General features: G+C 37.6%; 1 protein-coding gene across 1 annotated transcript in view; it reads left to right on the forward strand.

Moving 5' to 3' along the window:
• The window catches only part of LOC143040956 (substance-P receptor-like), a 382403-nt gene that overhangs the window by 149097 nt on the left and 215806 nt on the right, over nucleotides 1-17500 (forward strand). The gene's annotated exons all lie outside the window — the stretch shown is intronic.

Here is a 17500-nt window from a genome sequence, read left to right on the forward strand (position 1 = left end):
AGAGAGAGAGAGAGAGAGAGAGAGAGAGAGGAGAGAGAAAGAAAGAGAGAGAGAGAGAAGGTCTGCCTATTCTTGAGAACAACATCTTATCGTAGAGGCAGTGTCATAAACACCGAAAGAATAGATTTCAAGAATGTACATACATACAACAGGAAAGAAGATCTCTTCAAGGTGGTCTCTGGGATCGGCCGATAGATGGCGCAGTTTTCTAGATGTTGGTAAAGAATTTCTAGATTGAGGACACGAGACTGCAAACTTGTCTAGGAGGCATCTGATCCCGATGGTGTGGAGAGGAATTAAGCAGCCAGAGTAAGAGGAAAAGGTGTTAGTTGACATGGGATAGGTTGGTGGGTTTGTTGCACTCGTCCTGAATAGATTCTGTCCTTATTGCGAACGGAAGGTCTTCCGTAAGACAAGAAAGGCTCATTTTAAATTATGCATATCTCTTTTATCATTACAGCAAATCCCCGTCACGTGATTAAGGGGTAATGTTCTTGACTTTGCACGAAATCTCATAAACTGGTCTTATTAGATTCTGGAATTACCTTCTACGCGGATCAAGAAATGTGTTGATCTCCTTCCTTTGCTTCACAAAGAAACCAAATCGGGCGACTTGAGTTTTAATATTACCAAAACATCTCGCTCATTTTCCAAAGTTTTATGAGATCCGACAAGGAATGTCCGATAGTGTGTGTGTGTGTTTTATTAGAAGCCTGAGGAAAGAGAAAAATCAACTGGGATATGTTTGACTTCCCCCCCACCCCATTCCGTTTTCCCCGACAGTGCTGTAGTCTGCCTTTTTTTTTTTTTTTTTTGTAACGTTTTCTTCTCAAGGCTTGTGTACCTTCGCAATATTCCTGAGTTCTTGGAAAGGTACATTGTACAAAGGGAACCTCAGCTTCCAACTCCCGTTTACATGACTTTGGAGTTCTTTGTTGTAACTACACTCTCTTTCTCTCTTTTCTCTCTCTCTCTCTCTTTTTGTGAACCAGATCCCTCAGCTTGGAAATTTATCATGAGTTTTCTTTTTTGTATTACATTTGTTCCTTCCCCTTCCCTCCTCCTCCTTTCTCTCTCCTCCTCTTTCTTCCTCATCTCCTCCTCACTTTCCTCTCTCTCTCTCTTTTATCCTTCTTTCTCCATTCTACCTCCTCTTTCCCTCTTACCTCCTTCTTCCCTCTTCCCTCCTTCCCCCTCCCTCCTCTTTCCTCTCTCCTCCCTCCTCCTTCTCTCCTCCCTCCTTTATCCTGCTTACTCCATTCTACCTCCTCTTTCCTTCCTACCTCCTTCCTCCCTCCTCCTCTTCCCTCCTCCCTTCCTCCTCCTTCCCCTCCTCTTCCTCCTCCTCTCTCTTTCCCCCCCTCTTCTCTCCTCTCTTTTCCCCTTCTCGTTTCTACTTCCTCCTTCCCTCTTCCCTCCTTTCCCCCTCCTTCCTTCTTCCTCCTCCTTTCTTCCTCCCTCTTACTTCCTCCATCCTTCTCTGTTTTCCCTCCTTCCTTCCCTCTTCCCAATAATTTTTCTCATCATTCCTCCTCCTTCTTTCTTCCTTCACCCTCCTTCCTACTTCGTTCTTCCTTCTTCAGTCCTTACTCCTTCCCTCATTCAGGTTGGAACTGTAAATCTGAGTGCGAGAGGGACTTGGGAGTTCTGGTGAGTCCGGACCTTAAAACCAGGAAGCAGTGCATTAGCGCCAGAAATAAAGCAAACAGTACATTAGGCTTCATTGCTAGGACGGTAACGAATAGAAGTGCAGAGGTAATTATTAAACTCTATCTAGCGATAGTTAGACCCATCCTTGACTATGCGGTACAGTTTTGGTCTCCGTCCTACAGAATGGACATAAATTCACTAGAATCAGTACAGAGAAGAATGACCAAAATGATACAAGGACTCGGAAATTTGCCTTACGAAGAGAGGCTTAGGCACCTACACTTACACTCTCTGGAAAGACGCAGAGTGCGGGGTGATCTAATAGAAGTGTTCAAGTGGATCAAAGGCTATAACAAGGGTGATGCAAACAAGGTCGTCATAATAAAACAACAGGGCAGGACTCGCAGTAATGGGTATAAACTGGACAAATTTAGATTTAAGAAGGAAATAGGCAAGAATTGGTTTACAAATAGGGTGGTCGATGAATGGAATAAACTTAGTAACCACGTAGTAAGCGCTGATACTATCAGTTGTTTTAAAAAAACGATTAGACAACTTTATGGATGGGGATGACAGGTGGTGATGGATACGGAGCTGCCTAGTGTAGGCCTTATGGTCTTTTGCAGTCTCCTTTATTTCTTATGTTCTTATATATATATATATATATATATATATATATATATGTATATATATATATCTTTTTATTCCATTCTTCCCCACATCTTTCTTCTTCCTCGTCCTCGTCCTCCTCCTTATTCTTCTTTACCTCCTCCTCCTACTTCCTCTTCTTCTTCTCCTCCTCCTCCTCCTCCTCCTTCTCAGCATTATCCTCCTCCTCCTACTTCTCCTTCTTCTACTCCTCTTCTACTCCTCCTCCTCCTTCTCAGCATTATCCTCCTCCTCCTCCACCTCCTCCTCCTCCTACTCTTCCTCTTCCTCAGCTGTTTCCTAAGCCTTTTCCTCCTCTTCAGCCGACTCCTAAGCTTTCACCTCATCTTCAGCCTTCTTCTTCTCCCCCTCTTCCTCCTCAGCTTTCTTTTCAGCCTTCCCCTGCTCTTCCTCCTCTTTCTCCTCCTCCTCATCTCATTCTCATCCTCCTTCCTATTCACTTCATCTTCCACTTGTCTCTCTCTCTTCTTCTTTCCTTTCTGCTGCTCTTCCTCTGCTTCTGCTCCTGTTCCTCCTCTTTTCTCTTCATCTGCTCTTCATTTTCCTCCTGCTCTCTCCTCTCCTTTTCCTCTCCTTTCTCCGCCTTCTCCTCCTACTCTCCTCTCTGTTCCTCCTCTTACTCTTCCTCCTCCCTTCTTTTCCTTCTCTTACTTCTCCTCCTCTTCCTCCTCCTTCCTTTTCCTTCTCTTACTTCTCTTCCTCTTCCTCCCTTTTTTTCCTCCTCTTACTCCTCTTCCTCTCCCTCCTCCTCCCTTCTTTTCCTCCTCTTACTCCCCTTCCTCTTCCTCCTCCTCCCTTCTTTTTCTCCTCTTACTCCTCGTCCTCTTCCTCTTCCTCCCTTCTTTTCCTCCTCTTACTCCTCTTCCTCTTCCTCCTCCTCCCTTCTTTTTCTCCTCTTACTCCTCGTCCTCTTCCTCTTCCTCCCTTCTTTTCCTCCTCTTACTCCTCTTCCTCTCCCTCCTCCTCCCTTCTTTTTCTCCTCTTACTCCTCTTCCTCTTCCTCCCTCGTTTTCTTTCTCTTCCTCCTCTGTCTCCTCTATGCCCCTCCTCCCATTCTCCTCCTCCATCTTCTCCTCCCTCGCAATTTCTCATTTCCCTCTTCATATCCTCGTTCACTGCATCATCTCCTTCCTCCTACCCCGTCTTCCCTCTTGACCCTCCTCCTCCTCTTCCTCCTTTACTAGAACATTAGGTATTTCACAATGAACACCTCATCTCGCCCACTTCCACTCCTCCACTTCTGCTCGCAATCAATCCATCTCAATCAATCAATCGACCAATGAGACATTCCGAGTCCACTACTAAACAATGGCCTCTCCCGAACTCCTCCACACGCGACACGATTGAGCTAACCTCTGCCACGTCACTCCTGCAAACTTCTCAATACTATTTCTCCATATTTGTGAGCACCTGGAACGTAGCCCATCTCGCGGCTTCCAGCCAATAACACATTTGCTTCGTCCCCCGTCTTGATCTCTGGATGTATTTCCTTCTCGATTCCATTTCCGCTCCATTATTGCCTTCAAGAGTATCTTCCTCTTCAGCTTGACCTCTTCCTGTCTTTTAGAGTTATTTTCTGTATTGATCTCTTCAGGGTTTTTTTTTTTTTTTTTTTTTTTTTTTTTTTTTTTTTTTTTTTTTTTTTTTTTTTTTTTCATCTTCTCCATGACCTTCGTCCCATTCTAACTCTCACGTCCGTGGATCGTAGCTATAATTATAATCAGGTTTTAGAATTTGCATTTGATACGTAGGGGCTTAGAGACATATTGTTATTATATGTACCAAACATTTTCCAAATAATTGTAATATATTTTTTTTAATTTCCATAATATTCAGTTGGTTTTAGCTCTCACGTCCGTAGATCATAGCTATAATTATAAACAGGTTTTAGAATTTGCATTTGATACGTAGGGGCTTAGAGACATATTGTTTTTATATGTACCAAACATTTTCCAAACAATTGTAATATATTTTTTTAATTTCCTTAATATTCAGTTGGTTTTAACTCTCACGTCCGTGGATCGTAGCTATAATTATAATCAGGTTTTAGAATTTGCATTTGATACGTAGGGGCTTAGAGACATATTGTTATTATATGTACCAAACATTTTCCAAATAATTGTAATATATTTTTTTTAATTTCCATAATATTCAGTTGGTTTTAGCTCTCACGTCCGTAGATCATAGCTATAATTATAAACAGGTTTTAGAATTTGCATTTGATACGTAGGGGCTTAGAGACATATTGTTTTTATATGTACCAAACATTTTCCAAACAATTGTAATATATTTTTTTAATTTCCTTAATATTCAGTTGGTTTTAGCATCTGACACAAATAATAATTATACGCTTCAAATTCAGGAATCCCGCTATTGATTATAAATGTTTTAATTTGAGTTGGGACCGATGATGGTCACCTACCTATGGTCGTCCTGTGGGACGGACAGCGGAATGAATCATCTCCCTTCTGCCATTTACGAACACCGGAGGTGCAGCCCCGAGGGCTGACACACGGTCTCTGGACCGGACTCAAGATCTCTCTATCATTTTTAAATGTATTTCTTCCACATTTTCACATAAAGAGGCGAGAACTGGCGACAGTTCTTCCTCTCCTACCACTACTTTACAGCTGGTGACATGATAGTTCCACACTAATTCAGCACAGACAATAGTCGAAGTAAGAATGAATATCTTTATTTTTTTTTCGAGATGAACATTCTCTAGATAGTGCTCATATTCATACTTAAAAGACTTCACTTGTTCCTTGTTGCGACGATTGCCCAGTATGTCTTCCAAGTGATGTTTCTTACATTGAAATATTATCATCCACAAATCTAAGAGGATTAGAATATTTACATAAGATATTTCCTTTCCCTCCTCGACTCAAAAAAATTCCTCCAGGCGAGCTGTAACTAGAAGGATTGAAATTTCATCGTCACGACGTAGTCCTTATATAATGTTGATTTGTTCTTTGTCATTGTGTGGTTCAATTACAGTATTTCCTTTCACATGAATGTTTTTTACAGCCTCTTTCACTGTCTTCATTTTAACCTGTCTTCCTGTAGAGTTTAGAATTACCGTTTGTTCCATATATACCTATGTATACATACATACATATAGATATACATTGTACATATATATATATATATATATGTATGTGTGTGTGTGTATAAATTATATATATATATATATGTGTGTGTGTGTGTGTGTGTGTGTGTGTGTGTGTATACATATATATATACATATATTTATGTATGTATATATACATATATATATATATGTATATATATACATACACACACACACACACACACACATATATATACATATAAATATATATATATATATGTATATATATATATGTACATATATATATATATATATATATATATATAAAGACATACATACATACATACATACAGTACATACAATATCTTGCTCTCATCTCTTAATATAAAGTCTGTTCTTATCTTGGTTCATTTGGATTTTACCAAGCTCATTTACGGCCTAGACGCTTTTGGGAGAATATTTATTATTCCCATAAGGACAACGACAACGGCAGTTGTGATGTTTTATTCTATTCCATGTTCGCAATGCAGACGTTGCTATTGTCGAGGAGTGGTCAGGGACTAGTAAATAATGGCGGGTTAAATTATAGATAAATCTCTTTGATATTATTACATTTTGTACAGAAGTAAGGCACGTGCGTGTGTCCTCTACCGATTCAGGAGTAAGATTGTTTGACATAGCGTCCCACGCTTAAATGCGCGGGAAATATAAATCCATTAGCGGGGAATACGAACCCGTCAGAATGGTTCTATACAGTGATATGCATTGGTGCATATCTATATATTACAATTATAATACACGCTCCCACTACAAGTAAAAAGAACTTACGCGCACAAGGCGTACGTTAAGGTCAACAGGACCTCAAGTTCTTTGGCGTTGCACGCTTTGGGTTGCGAACCTTTGCCACGCTGTGTGACAAGAAGCAAGTGTCTTCTTGCACAAGGAAATGGATATAAAAGTGAGACGAATGAGCGAAATGGCATAATTCACCACGAGAGAAACGACAAATCACAAAGAAGGTGTTTTTTATACAAATTAGCCACGTCGGCCACACGGTGACGGCCTCAAGAAGGCGGCTGTTGGCTCATCGCAACAACGGAACCATCCATCAACGCTTTTTCGGAACCCATGATAAGAAGCGGCCCTTATAAGACCTCATCAGGGACACAGAAATCCTTTAACGTGGCGGCAACTATGGGCGTACAATACTCGTAACTGTTGAGGCGGTAAGCATCGCATTACAAAAACCTTTATTAAACACAACTATGGAGTAAATCCACCTCTCAAATAGAAAAACGGGCCCATGGGACAAAAGCCACAGGGCAGAAGTTCACTGGACAGGAACATAGACCCATAGAACAGAGAACCGCTGAGACGGGAGAGTGTTAGGACAGAAGACCTCCAGGACAGGTTATCATGACATACGTCAACATTATTAGTTGGACAACCTCCCTGTGCACCAGCCAAAAAGCAACTAATGGCACTACATTTTATCTCTGTCATTTTGCTTTGTATTTAATATTCAACTGAAAACGGCTATGCGTAATGGCTGAAATAGCTGTCGATATATGAAATGGATCGGCTTTCTGGCGCCTTTCGTGATTTCCTCCAGAGATTGCATATGACAGAAAAAGTAGATATAGAAAGCTCGATTTTTTCTTCTTCTTAAAATGATTGACACATGTGTTCTAGTACTTAATAGAAACGTGTGTATATATATATATATATATATATATATATATATATATATATATATATATATATATATGTGTCATGTTGACAATTGAAAATAAACTCATCGGCTCTGGCGGGGGTTCGAATCCCAGCAGATGAGCTTATTTCTATATATATATATATATATATATATATATATATTATATATATATATTAGTAAAGGGGGGGGAGCAGGCTCTCAGTAATACACGTGGAGTTAAAAACGACAGCATTGCTGTAGTTGTTCAGTTTTTTCTTCGTATTCTCGATTTTCCTGATAAGAGATTTTCCATTGACTGGGTGGATTGAAACTAGGTCTCTATATTCTTCCATTTGTTCTTATTTGATATCAACGTTTCGTCTTAAACAAGACATTATCAAGATATAACTGAAATAACAAAAATTACATGGTAACAGTAAAGGTACTAGACAATAACAAGATATAACTGAAATAACAAAAATTACATGGTGACAATAAAGGTACTAGACAATATCAAGACACAACTGAAATAACAAAAAATTACATGGTAACAGTAATGATAAAGGTGACAAATTTATAAAAATAAATACGGAGACTTACGTAGTTAAAGAGAAGGAAGGGTGTGACAGAGCTGGGGATGACAGAAGTATATATACCTAAGATCAGGTCAAACCAAGGGCGGGGGGGGGGAGGAACAGACAATAAGGACCTCAGAGGTCAAGGGTAAGGGGGGTGGGGGGTTGGGGGGGAGGGTTAGGCGGGTGCGGTCACCGAGGGTGGGGGAGGAGGTGGAGGGAGAGAGAGAGAAGGGGTAGAGGGAGAGGGGGGATTTTTATTTCTAAATAAAGGAATAGAGGAGATTACATTGCATTGAATGTTAATGACCGGAGTTTTGTCCTTAATGTGAAAGGCTTCGAGTAGTTGTAGTCTCCTAGGGTCATTGCTTGATCCAATAATTTTGGTGTTGTTGATCAAATCATCTCTCCTGAGTGCAGCGTTATGGGAACTCCTATGATGTTCTTCGATTGCCCCCTCTTGTAGGTGGAAAGTTAGGCGACGGCTGACTTTACATCTAGTAAAACCAATGTAAGAATGGGGGAGGAAATTACAATTTCCTGTAGAACATTTATATTCATATACTACATTAGTTTTAGATGTGAAGTCCGATGGCTTAGACAAATTGTTTGTCATGATCAGGGAGGAAGTTTTTGGGTTTTTATGATATATGAGAACTCTGATTTTGTTGTTCTCATATATATATATATATATATATATATATATATATATATATATATATATATATATAATATATATATATATATATATATATCTTAGGTTGTTCAAATATTCGCCATTAATCCACCTAAGATTTGTGGATGACATTATTCTTATTTCAGAAAGAACAGAAGACTTGCAAGATATGCTGAGTGATCTAAACAAGGAAAGTCTCGAAGTAGGTTTAAGAATGAATAAGAGTAAAACCAAAGTAATGTTCAACACGAAAGTTCAAAGTAAAGATATTGTAATTGATGGTGAGAGTCTTGAAGAAGTTGAGGAGTATAATTATTCAGGGCAAATGGTGAAAGTGACGAAAGATCATGATAATGAAATAAAAAGACGCATTACAATTGGTTGGAAAGTGTTTGGTAAGTATAATAAAATCCTGAGAGGCTCACAACCTTTATGTTTGAAACGTAAAGTGTACAATCAATGCATTCTGCCAGGAATAATCTACTTGGAAACTAACGAAGGATATGGAAACAAAGCTAAGGACTGCACAGAGGAGAATGGAGAGATCAATGATGGGAATAACACTGTGAGACCGAAAGAGAGCAAGTTATGTGAGAGAGCAGACTAGAGTGAAAGATATTGTGGGGTCAATAAAAGAGAGTAAGTGGAATTGGGCAGGTAAGTTAGTGCGAACGACTGATGAGCGATGAAGCAAGTGTGTTACTGAGTGGACGCCGCGAGATAGGAAGCGTGGAAGAGGGAGACCAAACAGAAGGTGGAGAGAGAGACGAGATAGAGAAGTTCGCAGGAGTGGCGTGGCAGAGGTTGGCGCGGTCGTGTGAATCATGGAATGCTATGAAGGAGACCTTTGTTCAGCAGTGGACTCAGGATGGCTGATTTGATAGATTGATATTTATATATATATATATATATATATATATATATATATATATATATATATATGTCTATATATATATATATATATATATATATATTTATATATACATATATATATATATACACACAGGACAGAATTGAGTAAACACCAAGAGAAAACGTTTAATTTATTAAACAAGCAATTGATACAATTAAAGTGATTATAAATGGTCACAATGTGAATAACTAATACTTGGTTGACATCCCCTTTGCTCTTCTCAATGCAAGGACCCTTCTAGGCATGCTAGTGATTAGTTCATGAATATCATCTTCAGGGATTTCTTGCCATGTTTCCCGTAGTAATCCTAAGAATTCGGGCTTTGAAGATGACTTCCTATTCTTTTTGCGAAGTTGTCGGTCTAATATGCCTCAGAGGTGTTCAATAGGGTTTATATCCGGGGACTGACTTGGCCATGGAAGTTTCATGATCCCATTTTGGCTCAACCAATTTTGTGTTGTTTGAGCAGTGTGACAAGGAGCTCCATCTTCCATAAATAGGAAGACATTTTTACTCATTCTACCACTGGAGAATATTGGAATGAACCCTTCCTTTAATATAGAAACATATTTGTTTAAATTAATGTTTCCTTGACACTCCACAAGCTCTGGCCGACCATCACTCCAAATTTCAGCTCCTACACCATTATTGAAATGCCCCCATGTTTCACTGTTGGCTGCAGTCTTTTGAGGTCAAACTCTTGACTACAGAGTCTCCATACCCACACTCTTCCACTGTCAGAAAATAATGCGAATAGTGACTCATCAGAGAAAATGACAGTGCTCCAAATGACCACAGGTCTCCCTACCATCTCAACAGCCTAATCCTTTCTGCGCTTGATATTGGCTGGACTAAGGAGTGGTTTCCTTCTTGCAGCTCAGCCATAGTAACCCAGCTTGTGGAGATACCTGACAGCTATTCTGGTACCGACATCAGCTTGTGCTGCTATGTCACAGGCCTTGCAACGTGAATCCTCTTAGACATTTCTTTTGACAAGACGGAAGGTTCTTTCTGAGAGCCCGGGACGACCTGGACGAGGTTTTATGCCCTTCTTGCCCTCTGGTGAATTGTACGATCACTCAATTAACAGTAGAAAGGGGTATTCACAGATTTTCAGAAATTTTGCGTTGACTATGTCCACTTTCATGTTGACACCACATTACGACCTCGCTGAAATTCAGATAGACCTACTGCTCCTTTGATTCGTGGCATGCTTCATTAATCTTGTATGTAATCTGAAACATAAATCTAGGTAAATATAATATTAGGTAAATTTGAATAACATTAAGCATTAAATAAGAGCAGAAATGCATTTTTAGTGGTTATTCAATCCTGTCATGTCTGTATATATATATATATATATATATATATATATATATACACACACATATATATATATATATATATATATATGTATATGTTTGGATATATATATATATATATATATATATATATATATATATGTTGACTATATTATGACAAATAATATTGAAGGTGAAAGAAGTTGACGAGGAGAAATGGGAGAATTTTACGCCTTAACGTTTCAACCCGCAGGGTCTTGATCACAAAGCTAACAACTCAAACGTAACCGGATATTTTATACACAGACGGGTCATCTTATGGGACGCTTCGGAGAGCTTGTTATTTTATCTGCGTATTCTTTTATTATTAATAAGCTTGTGGCTTTTGCTAAACATATAAATCCTTCTCTATGGTTAATGTTGTTATTAGTGTTGATATATGCTGCCTCAATTGTCTTCCTTAGTTTCTTGGATGATCCTTTATTTAATACGGTTGTGTTGTTCCAGTCTGGAAGGTGACCATGTTTATCCACATGTATTACTATGGAGTTGGATGTCCTATGGGCTTTTACGTCATTTTTATGTTCATTTATCCTTTTATGAAGTCCGCGACTAGATTCACCAAAATATGAAGAGGGACAGCTTTTACACGGGATTTTATAAACAACGCTGTTTTCGTTAGTGGGATTATTGTCGCTACGTGTTACCAAATGTCCTACTTTGCTACCTGACGTAGGTTGAAAAAGAAAGCCAAAGAAATAATTAACAAAAGTAATAATGAAAATAAAAATAAGAAGGATAATAAATGTAATAATGAAACCAGATATATCACAGTACCAAACTAATGTTAATTCATACCTAGACACTGTTCTCCTAAAAGCGGGCATCAAAATAGCCAGGACGTCAGGTAGCAAAGTAGGTTAAGAGGACGTTGTCTAGAGTTGAATTAATACTGGAATTTGGGACTGTGATATATCGTGTTTCTTTGTTGCAATTATTTTTATCTTTACTCTTCTTATTTATTTCCTTAGCTTTCTTTTTTAGTTTAAGTAGGAGACCTTTGGGATATTTTAATTTGCTGAAAGTTTTTGTAATGTGATCTAGTTCGTCTTCTAAGAATTCTTCACTACAGATGCGAAAAGCCCTGAGGAAGAAGCCAATTATTATACCTGTTTTAGTCCTAATATTGTGTCCTGAATAAAAATGTATATAATCTTCTTTATTAGTGGGTTTGCGGTATACCGAAAACTTTACATTGCTGTTTGTTCTGTGTATGACAGTGTCTAAAAATGGTAATTTTCTGTTGTTCTCTACTTCTGCCGTAAATTGTATGTTACTATTTACATTGTTTAATCTTTTTAATTTATTGTTAATATTAGTTTCTTTTGGTACAATAACAACAATGCCATCAACATACCTTAACCAAACGCTGTTTCTGCCCATTATCGATATATAATTTTCAGTTTCAAGCATTTCCATATATAAGTTGGCTAACACAGCAGAGAGGGGACTACCCATGGCTAAGCCAGAATGTTGTCTATATTCAACATCATTGAAAGTAAAGGCACCGAAACCTACACAAAGAGAAATTAAATCAAGGTAATCTGTTTTGGGGATAGGTAAATCTTCATTGTTCAAATTGTTTACCACTCGCTCAACAGCTTTAAGAGCACCATTTATCGAAACACGGGTAAACAGCGAAGTGACATCATAGCTGGCTAATATTTTGTTGTTCAAATCCAAATCCTTTAATCTGTTAATTAGATCTGAAGAGTTTTGTAGGTGAGCATTACTGATAGAACCTAATGTTTTGGATAAGGGTTTAGCTAAGTATTTAGCTAACCTATGTGGAGCACTATTAGCACCTGATGTAATAGGACGCATGGGAATTCCTGTTTTGTGGATTTTTGGTAAGCCATGCATTCTGGGTGGTATAGGTGCTTCTTCTAATAGATATGATAATTTCTTCCCTTTGTCTGATTTCTTTAAGATTCTCTTTGCTTTTGTTGTAAACTTATCACTTTCACTTACAGTGTATCCAACATATTTTTCCTCATAAGTTTCACCGTCACTGAGCAAATTTAACATTTTAATATTAGGACTAAAACAGGTATAATAATTGGCTTCTTCCTCAGAGCTTTTCGCATCTGTAGTGAAGAATTCTTAGAAGACGAACTAGATCACATTACAAAAACTTTCAGCAAATTAAGATATCCCAAAGGTCTCCTACTTAAACTAAAAAAGAAAGATAAGGAAATAAATAAGAAGAGTAAAGATAAAAATAATTGCAACAAAGAAACACGATATATGACAGTCCCAAATTCCAGCATTAATTCAACTCTAGACAACGTCCTCCTACTTAAACTAAAAAAGAAAGCTAAGGAAATAAATAAGAAGAGTAAAGATAAAAATAATTATAACAAAGAAACACGATATATCACAGTCCCAAATTCCAGCATTAATTCAACTCTAGACAACGTCCTCTTAAAAGCAGGTATAAAGATAGCAAGAACATCAGGTAGCAAAGTGGGACATTTGGTAACGCATAATTATAATAACCATACGAATGAAAATAGTATTGTCTATAAAATACCTTGGAAAAATTGCCCATCCTCATATTTTGGGGAAACAGGTCGTGGATTAGAAAAAAGATTATATGAACACAAAAATGATGTAAGAACCCACAGGCTTTCTAATTCTATAGTAAGACACATAAATACACATGACCACCTTCCGAACTGGGACAATACAATTATAATAAGTAAAGGTTCAACAAAGAAATTAAGAAAAACAATAGAAGCAGCCTATATTAATACTAATAATAACATCAACCATAGAGATGGTTTTATATGCTTGGCAAGAGCTACAAGTTTATTGATAGTGGATGAAAACAAACGGACAAATGTTCTGAACACTATGACCTTTCCCAGGCACCCTGTGAGGTGACATGTATGTGTATAAAATGTCCATGTTATCCTTTGTGTTATGATTTGTGATCAAGACCCTAAGGGTCGAAACGTTAGGGCAGTAAAATTCTTCCATTATTCCTCGTATATTTTCTCCGCCTTCAGATATATATATATATGTATATATATATATATATATATATATATATATATATATATATATATATATATATGTATGTATGTATGTATGTGTGTGTGTGTGTGTGTGTGTGTGTGTGTGTGTGTGTGTGTGTGTGTGTGGGTGTGGGTGTGTGTGTGTGCGTACATATTCTCTCTCCCGCTCTCTCTCTCTCCTTCTCCCTCTCTCTCTCTCTCTCTCTCTCTATCTATCTATCTATCTATCTATCTATCTCTCTTTCTCTCTCTCCCTCTCCCTCTCTCTTTCACTTTCTCTCTCTCTCTCTCTCTCTCTCTCTCTCTCTCTCTCTCTCTCTCTCTCTCACTTCCTCTCTTTCTCTCTCTCTCTCTCTCCCTCTCTCTTTCTCTTTCTCTCGCTTCCTCTCTTTCTCTCTCTCTCTCGCCCTGTCTCTTGCTCTCTCTCTCTTCTTCTCTTTCTCTCTCTCTCTCTCTCTCTCTCTCTCTCTCTCTCTCTCTCTCTCTCTCTCTCTCTCTCTCTCTCTCTCTCTCTCTCTCTCTCTCTCTCTCTCTCTCTCTCTCTCTCTCTCTCTCTCTCTCTCTCCCTTTTACTCTCCTTTTCCCTTTCCCTATTCCTTTAAGTATTCCTCTGTATTTATGTTATTCTGCCTCTGTGTTTCACGTCATGTCCCAGTGACACGGAAAAAATTCTACACATATTTATATTTTCTTTTTGACATATGTAAAAAGCGAGAGGCGAGCACCTACGGACAGCTCTGGTGTGGAAGAAAGGACATGTTTTGTTTAGTTTAGTTTTTTTCGTTGTTTTTTTTTATTCATTTATTTATCTATTTATTTATTCTTATCATTTTTATTTTATCTATTTATTCATTTATTTATTTTATTCATTTTGTGACGAATTAATCGAACTGAAAGGATATCAGCGATTCGAAACTATCAAATGGATATGGTCCACATCCCCCCTTTCCTCTTATGATGCATAAAATCCCCTCTTATATTCAGCCAGAATAAATTCCATGAGGTACGTCACCCTGTCGTAGAGAGTACGGAACCGACTGAATCCAAAAACGAGTTCATTTCAGACAGAAACGAGTGCAGCACGAGCTTGCGTGCGCGCGCGAGAGAGAGAGAACCTGAGAGTTTCGTTCTACCTACCACACACACCTTACATTTCTTTATTACATCTGCCTTTACGTTGGCTCTCTCCTCTCTCCTCCCTTCACACTTTTCGCCTCTCTGCCTTCCTACTGACGTTCTCCAACCTCCCCTCATCTCGTCCTCGAACCTCCCTCCCACCCTCCCTCCCTCTGAAATGATCCTCTTCTCGGGGTCGCTCTCCTCTTTGAGGACGAGGGAGCTCGATGAAGCCAAATCAAGCCATATGGACGTAGCCATAATAGGTCTATTAAACTAATGGCTTGTCAAACTAGTGTTGGTTGGAATTCCAAGGGAGCCAACCAAACACAATATATATATATATATATATATATATATATGTATATATATATATATATATATATATATATATACTCACATGGATGTGTATATATATATATATATATATATATATATATAAATATATATATTACCTTTTTATTTTTTTTTTTTTTTTTTTTGTCAGCCTCGATCGTGATGACATGAAACTTAAGTGAAAAATTAATGTAGTTGAAAAAGATTAATATCTGTGCACTTGGGACCATTCGGTGTGTGCGTATACATATATATGTATATATATATATATATATATATATATATACATATATATATATATATATGTATATATATATACATATATATATATATATATATATATATATATATATATATATATATGTATGTATATATATATATATATCATACTCTTACTCAGTTGGTTCTCGGACCACTTGGTGATCCATAACCGCTTTTGAAGCGTCTCGCCATGTCTTTCTGTCCTGTGCCACCTCCTCCTTCCATTCTCTTGGTTCTGTTCTGCATATCTGCACATCTTCTTCAACGCATCTCCTCCAGTCTTTTCTAGGTCGTCCAAGTGGTCGTCTTCCATACACTCCACTATTGAGTGCTTTCTTTGGCCATCTATCTTCTTGCATCCTTGTAACATGTCCTGCCCATTTCAATCTTTTTAATCTTATTACATTTTTAATATGGGGTTGTTTTGTTTGTTCTCGGATTTCCCAGTTATGTCTTATTCTCCATTCTTGCCTTTGATTGTCATACACGGGTCCTAAAATTCTCCATAAATTTTTATTTTCAAGAACTTCAAACTTCTTCTCCTTAGCTTTCGTAAGGGCCCATGTTTCACGGCCGTACAATATGATTGGTCTCACTGTTGATTTGTACAGTCTCAGTTTTGTTGTTCTTGATATTGACCTTTTCTTAAACAATTCTATTATGCTGTAGTAACATCGATTTCCTGCTCCAGTTTTGGCTTCCACTTCCTGTTTCATTCTTCCATCACTGGTCACCTTTACTCTTAAGTATTTAAAATCTTTAACACTCTCTATGTCCATCTCCGCAATTTGTACCCTTTCTGGCAGATCAGACTCTCTTGCTACATTCATTATCTTTGTCTTGCTCTCATTGATCTTGAGTCCAACACTTTCTGCAGCTTCTTTAAAGAACGCCGCCAGGTTTTCCATTTCTGCTTGATTCTCTATCATGATGTCAACGTCGTCAACATGGGCTAATAGTTTTATGTTTATATCTTCCAATTTTATTCCTTCGTCTCTCCCATTCATACCACCTCTGATTACTTTTTCCATTGCCAGATTAGATAACAGAGATGAGAGTATGCATCTCCTATCTGAAAAGGTGATGTAGTTTTACTCCCACATCTCACTACGCTATTTGTGTTTTCACAGCATGCTCTTGTTAATCTGACGTACTTAATGTGGTATTCCTAATTCTTCCATTATTTTCGATAGAGATGTTCTGCTCACTCTATCATAAGCCTGTTTGAAATGGATGAACAGGTGTAGTTGCTTTCTATCATATTCCCAATACTTTTCTATTAGTTGTCTTACAACAAAAACTTGGTCTGTTGACCTCCCGTTTCTAAAACCGCATTGGTACTCTCCTGCTATATGCTCCATGTATTCTTCCATTCTATTGTACAATATCTTGGTAAAAACTTTATATGCAGTTGATAGTAGGTTTATTCCTCTATAGTTTGTGCACTCTAACTTATCATCTTTTTTGTATACTGGTATGATTATCCCCTCTCTCCAGTTATCTGGTATGCTGTCTTTTGTCTAAAATTACTTTTATCAGTCGGTGTAGTCTTTCTGTTAAATGTGTATATATATATATATATATATATATATATATATATATATATATATATATATATATGTATATATATATTATAAATATAAATATATATATATATATATATATATTATATATATATATATATATATATATATATATATATATATACACACACATCCTGATCCTCAACCCCGTCCTCTTCATTGTCCTTCTCCTCCTACTCCTACTCTTCAACCTACCCCTACTCAACTCCATCCTCCTTCTCACTCCACTCTTTCTGCTTAGCCTTTTTATTCTCCTCCTCTTCCTACTTCTCCTATTTGTCACATCCTCCTTCTTATCCTCATTTCTTCCTCCTTCTTCTCATCCACCCTCCTTTTTCTCATAACACTCCTAATTCTCCTGAATGAAATAGTGGAACGACAGCCAAAATAATGATAATAAAAGGAAAGTCTTTAATCATCTAATGTTCACGTTTAATCTAGACTTTTTTTTCATTGCGCATTCTTTGTCGTTTTAATATTTTTTCCTGTTCTCAGTATTTTGTAATTTCGTAATGTTCTGTCTGATGTCGAAAACTAAGTAGATAAATATCAGGAGACAAACTGATACATGCAAATG

The sequence above is a fragment of the Oratosquilla oratoria genome, chromosome 30, assembly GCF_046742065.1.
Source record: "Oratosquilla oratoria isolate Oo_2021 chromosome 30, ASM4674206v1, whole genome shotgun sequence".
Lineage (NCBI taxonomy): Eukaryota > Metazoa > Arthropoda > Malacostraca > Stomatopoda > Squillidae > Oratosquilla > Oratosquilla oratoria.